Source organism: Mugil cephalus, chromosome 13 (assembly GCF_022458985.1).
Source record: "Mugil cephalus isolate CIBA_MC_2020 chromosome 13, CIBA_Mcephalus_1.1, whole genome shotgun sequence".
NCBI lineage: Eukaryota > Metazoa > Chordata > Actinopteri > Mugiliformes > Mugilidae > Mugil > Mugil cephalus.
The window spans coordinates 8,232,997-8,239,712 of NC_061782.1; the positions used below are offsets into that span (position 1 = coordinate 8,232,997).

The window sequence follows — 6,716 nt, forward strand, 5'->3', positions numbered from 1 at the left end:
CCTTCTGAGCGAGATCCACCGTCAGAAATATTAATGAGGGCCGAACCCGGGCACACTGAGCACTGAAAGTGTGTCATGGTTTGTGATGAATTTTAAAGCACCATCCACTCACCCACACGCTGTCAGACAGAAGAAAGGCAGCGTGATATCATCCCCCTGCCCGTTTAGTCGGATTAAGTCCAGGAACAATGAGTCAAAAATGCCAAGCATGAAACAGAGAGCAAAACACAAACACGGCAGTCGTTTCAAATGTCACAACACAAACTTAAATACTGTAAAGAAATGTGACTCGGCGCCAAACAGAGCAGGCGACGCTGATGCACAAAACCCTCATCCACTTTTCTTTTTCCAATGACATGAATAAAAAGTTTCAGGCTGACGCGGAAACAAAAAGGACACTAAACAAATTAATCTGCCTGTTGAAATGGTGAGAGCATTTAATCCTGCAACACTACCATCTTTTAAGGAGGCTTAGGCAAAAGTTGCGTAAGGAGGATCTGTGTCCTGGAGATGTGTTCTCCTCCCGTCTATGTGGGCCGACACACCATTTTTCTTATCACTTCCATTTTTCCCACGCTGATCAAACGTCTCCTTTGCACTCCTCCTCCTCCTCGTCATCATCTCCACAATCACCCCAAAAAGTCTTCATCAGAGGTCTCCGTCAACCGCCTGCCAACTTCATCTACTTCACCACCTCCTTCTAGACTCTGGAGTGGAACCAACTTGACATCTAAAACACTGATATTCAAATTTGAGATGCCAATCCTTTCAGAAAACTACTTTCTGGTCTCCACCGACTCCAAAATTACCAAATATTCCTTATTTTATGAATATTATTCATTCTTTACATTCCCCAACTAGCTGCCGACGGTGTCGCGGCTCTATTCGGTGCAGAGCAGGTTCGTGCAGAATATTTGGTTTCAATCTTTTTACACATAAAAAAATGAAAGAAAATAAATGTTTGCACGTTTCTGTCTAAATTGTGCTTTGAGGTAGTCAATTCAAATCGTTACAAGTTATTTCTGTCTTCACCAAATGACTAGATTTAGGTATTTTTATTCATAAAAATATAACTTATAGTTTATGGAGCTGTGTTATTTAGGCTTTTCCAATGTTTTTTTCAAGGTGCACATGTTTTTTCTTTCTGATTGAGTGAAATAATTTGATTAAAGTCCAGATGAACGCCCCCACTCCCACTCCCACTCCCACACTTGTACTCACAACAGCAACCGTGAAAGTGGAAACTTTTGGTGAGGGTTTCAGAACTTAGTCATCATGCAGTTTGAGTTTTGTGTGGAAATGTAAAATGTGCCTGGGGTGCTGACACCCCAACAGCCGCCTCGTTACTCCGTTGCATTTCCTACTTCAATTTACGCCATCGTTAGCGAGCTAAACCGCACGCTTCGGTGGCTTCTGCACAACAGTTACCTACCAGCAGCGCTCTCGTATCTTAACAAGTTCAGTTTACAGTACGGTACAAGGTCTGGCGTTCGCGCACGCTAGCACGTTTAATTGGAACAGCTGTGAGCGCTGTTCAAAAGTGAAGCATACATAATGCATTCATTTCCTCTATGGCCAGACATCCCAACACGAGCCGCTTATTTCTTACCTTCCTTCTCGAGGTCCAGGTGTCCAGCGATGTTCAAAAACTCACCCCACCTGACAAACGTCTGTCCCTGTGCATTTAAGGCGGAGCAGCTGAACAGAATATAATATATTGGGCCTCTTTTTTCTGACTGAGGTGCCGATATGCAGAATTCTCTATTCTGTCTGAGGTGTTTAAATCTGTTGAATATTAACACAGGTGAAACGGGTTAATTGGAAACAGGTGAGTATCATGAGCGGACATTGAAGGAGTCCTCTCTGAAAAGGCCCTGTCCTTTACAAGCCAGGATGAAGCAGGGTTCACCGCTGAAATATCGATACCTCAGATACCAGCTCTTTATGCTCTAAAATCGATTCTCAAATAAAAAATATCGATACTTACGATACTTCATTCGAGGTAATATAGGAACACAGTGGAAAGTTACTAAACTGTTGAGTTGTGGCAACACAACAAACCAGTGTCAGAATTAAGATGCAAGTTTTTATTTTATAGTAGTTCTTAATAGTTAAACAATAATTTATTAATTAAATGAGACCAGTACCTCAATATACGCCCAGGTTTAAAATAAATAAATAAATTACTCTGATGTCTTGTATTCTTTATAAGGCTATGAACTGAAATACACTGCTTTTTTTTAAAAAAAAAATTTAGGTTTACCAGACATATTAAGGTGTATTTACGCAGAGTATCAGATCGGTATCGTCGATACCAGTCTGAAATTTACTCAGTATCGGACCGGAAAGGAAACTGGTGGTATCGAACATCACTACTGTGAACAACTGCGACAGATTAAGAACAACGTTTCTCAGTGTACAATTTCAAGAAACTTCAAGAAATATCATAGGTCTCATGGGGGGGTCTCTCAAAATCTTTGGTTGATTAGACATTTGTATATATTTTTTAAATTTTCCCCCACAAATTTAGATTTCTTTAAATACATACTAACATGAATCCAACACATTTTACAAAGGTATAAGGAATAGCTTAATATTGACTGCAAAATCCCTACCCTAGTTTGGAGGTTCATAATATCATCAAAAAAAGCTCTGCAGCTAAGCAGCAAGGCCAAAAACCGACATTAAATACTCATGACTTTTGACCCCCTGGGGAGGGAGCATGTAACTACGTGTCCCGTCTTATTTCATACCACCATTACCTCAGCCAAGGACACATTTACACATCAAGTGCATTAACTACTTTTTTTTTTTTATACCTGTCTTTTTTTTTCTTCTGTCGTGTCTATCAACCACAGTTGATGCTCGCAGGGACGGACCCCTTTCACAGTCGACATTTTGACTCGTCAGTGCAGGGGGAAAAAAAGAGCAGGTGTAATTAATAAACCTCAACAATGGCTGAGTTCCATTAAGCGTCTCATTAACCCGTGTCAGTCAGCCAGCGAGCACAATACCAGGAGCCTGGAAAGGTTCTCGCCTGAATGGAAGGCAGCCATCGTTGCTGCTGCAGTGAGCAAGGTCTGATTGTATGTGATAGCTAAAAACTCTCTCTTTTTTTTTCTTTTCTGATGAACGTTTTACGTGCTTTTAGCTGTTTAAATCTGGGTCATCGCATCAGTTAATTATTGACACATTCTTTTTTTCCATTTTCTATCGATTGTTTTATTTTTCTGAATTATTAATTCATCATTTTTTATTTTAAAGCTTTAATTGCCTCTCCCTTAATTGCTTTTCTTATCATTTTCCAGCCCCTGCGAGCCCTCCATAAGACATGCTCCTTCATGTTTGTTTGCGCTGACCCCTGGGGTTGTGCAGCAGAGGAGGAGAGATAAACATATTTACGATGCATGCCCTCTATACGCGAACTAGCACACGCGGCGCGCGTGCAGAAAATTGCGGCCATTTCCGGCCCCCGCTTTTTAACCACATCGGCTCCGAGAGCAACAGCGCCTGAAGAATCAAACTGTACCTCGCAGAGATCCGCAGATGAGCCGCTGCGCATTGGAATTCCTGCACGGGGCATCGATTTCTCTCGATGCTGGAGGTTGCGCCTACGGAGATAAATGCACAATATATTGAGAGACTTTCCCTCCTTAAAGCCAGTAGTATTTCTCCTGTAAACCTGTGGAAATCTGTTCGTGGTTGCTGCAAAGCACGCGGCTGCACGCTGGCACATGTTCTTAAGTCCCTAATCATTCATATATAAAGAAAATAAATGTTTTCCCATCCGTATAGGATCACATGTTTATCAAATGTTGCCTCAGCAGGATGCTCGTGTCTCCTCTGAGGACAGGTGCTTCATGCCTTAAGCTACAAACAATTCCCTGAGAGAGCTGGAACGAAATAAATCAAACATTAACACGCATGTAGGCTGTAGTTTGTGTTCTGCTCGCGCGTTGGCTGGCCTTTCTCCCCGTGAATATCAGCAGGATGTGTTGAGTCTTCACGACTGTTGAATCAGACCCGTGGTTTCAGGCATGGCAACAGGAGGAGCAGGCTGCAGTCTATTTTGGGTCTTTTTGTTTAACCCAATTACGGTGCCGGTGTGGGCTGACTGAACCGACTCCAGTCAGGTGACGTGCCTCCTTTTGAAAAGTGGGGCAACACTGTTACAGACGTTGAGAACGCAATCCGCGCGAAAACAACGGCGGGCTGTTTTATACGGCGAGGCGGCGGCGGTGGGGGAAATGAATGACACGGGCGGGCGGGGGATCACCTCGCGGCGTGCGGAGAGACGACAGGCTTGTGTTAACATGCGGTAACGGCTCAGGTCTCCCTCACGACAGCGCGCGGCACCTTCCTGTGACCTTGGCGGTTATCGTTTGTGTCACCACTTTCATCTGTCGAACAAACCCCAAGCAAAAAAAAAAAAAAAGCCTCCCCACGCCTTCATCTATTTCAAAATAAATGTAAACCCAAAGATAAGCTTTCAACGGCTGCAACAATAAGAGCACAAAGCAGATGAATAAACCACGACGCGGGGGCCCCACCTGAGGCCCCGTCGTCTGAAAATCAGTGAAAGTTTCAATTTGGAGAGTTCTTTCCTCGCAAGCAAATAAGGTAATCACTCGTGAGGAGCCACCGGCGAGGCGGGATATGAAAACCTGTCTGCCGGTGGGAGGCGCGGCTTTGAGAAGAATCACATCCGTGAGCCGCTCTGTTTAACCCGCGCCGATGCGCTTTTCCCTCAGCAGCCGCCCTCCAGCCATCCACCTGAGAAAGCACTTTAGGAGCTAGTGAAGTAGGGCAGATGACAGTTTTTTTTTTTTTTTTTTGCCTGTGTTTCTCTTTTGTCAGTTCAACTGTGCGGTACCTTCAGCCCCAGTGCAACTCTCAGATCCTGGATATGAATCACGGCGTCATCCGAACGCGTTTCATCTCGTGCTTCCTCTGGCAGACTCCTACAGTGCCTCACCGCTCCTCTGAGGCACAGATGCAGTTCATTTAATCTCACATCATCTTAATTTAATGACGGATATATAGCAGGGCTGCCTGTGTTACTAAATAACACATGACACGTCAAGGCTAAAGAGATGTTTGTATGATTATTCATTTGCATGTCTGCCTCACCTTTGCCTTTACATCTTCAGCAGCCACTGATCCATATAAGATATTCATTGATTTCCGAATTAAAAAATCCGTTTTGACTCACAGCCGCGGCTGGTAAAATTACAATCACACCTACAGAAAAGTGTGAAACCCACGTTTCTGTCGTGACATGTGCCCCGAGTGTTTGCTGAGTTGTCGGTGAAGTAAAAAAAAACAAAAAAACAGGTGATTTTATTTTTCCACGTCCTCTTACTGCAGACGAAAGCGTCTGCTCCGCTGACACGGTGTCAGCGCTCCCCTGGGAAACCGTCATTGTTCCAGGTAACACTGAGCGATGAGCAGGGAGACCTGGAGCGCGGCAGATGTGTGGGACTTGTTAGGAACTTTATTTACCGTCGCACCCTTCAACAGGCATCGCTCTTAATTAGGCCTCCATGGATAACGCCAGGCATCTGGACTCTCGTGAGCGGCCTGAACGCTGTCCTTTTGTGTTCTCATGCGCACGCAGAGCTTGTTTAAGGAGAATTACACTAATAGCATCCAGGATATGTGCGTTGCCGGGAGGCCGTTGGAGCTATCACTCCATCTAGTGGCAGTTCCGACTTGCATGGGATTAACATGAGGGCTCTGCAATGCACACACTCTGCACCAGCAGCATGGCTGCACTGCCCCCTGTGCACTTTTTGTTCCACATCCATGCTTCATGCACACAAAACCGTCTCTTCGCAGCTCTTTTTTTTCCACCACCAGCCTCCTTCGGCGTTTACTCAGCTCACTTATCTTAACAGTCAATTAGGCATCGATTCTGCACATCTGTCCAAACAAATAATTGACGCCCCGGCGTACAGTTTACGTGCTCTCATTAGTTTGAGCCGCTGCAATATGTGAAAATCAATGGGACGCTGAAGAGCCTGGTGGATGCTGTGCTGCGCGCTGCAGCCCGGTCACCTACGGAGAAGGTGCACATAAAGAAACGTACAGTAAACGCTTTGACGATTGATAGCGTGGCACGTGAAGGTGCAGTTTAAAAGCCGCGCAAATCTCTCTTTTCTTTGACAACTCAAGTTATTAAACGTGTCGGGGAGGACGTCACTCTTAAAACCAACCCTACAAATCTGCCTCCGCCTCTGCAGCGTTTCACTACTTTTTGGGGTCGTTGTTTAGGTTTTACAGCCCACGGTTTTATTACAGTTCGCTCTTGTTCTTTATTTCCTGAGTCAGTTCTTACGCCTCATGTTACCCCACAGGATCCAGTGCTGGTCTGGCTCATCACTACAGCTAGAAACTAGAAAGATGGATATTTCTCTCAGGAATTAGCCGGGACAGGGACGGTGCCAAATGAATGTTAATAAATGCTCTACTTTGGCTGGGTCTGTGGGCAATGCTTTGTTAATGTTTTAGCCAAAGCAACTTTATAAGCAGATACTATTTCACTGCTGGGTTAAATTTTGGCAGATATCTGGCAATAATGCTGCAAAATATTCAATCTTTGATTGTGTTCGAAGGCTCCAATTCTCTATAACTTCCAGGAAGTGAATGGTAAAATATACTATCCATCTGCAACTACGTTTTGTGGGAGAAAATGTTGATGTATTACAAGACAAGAC

General features: G+C 44.4%; 1 long non-coding RNA gene across 1 annotated transcript; it reads left to right on the forward strand.

Annotated features, from left to right (window-relative positions):
* The first annotated feature begins 2,739 nt into the window (after positions 1 to 2,739).
* Positions 2,740 to 3,795, forward strand: LOC125019130. The gene is made up of 2 exons (XR_007114026.1): positions 2,740 to 3,078; positions 3,309 to 3,795. It is a non-coding gene; the product is annotated as an uncharacterized LOC125019130 (long non-coding RNA).
* The last annotated feature ends 2,921 nt before the right edge of the window (positions 3,796 to 6,716 follow it).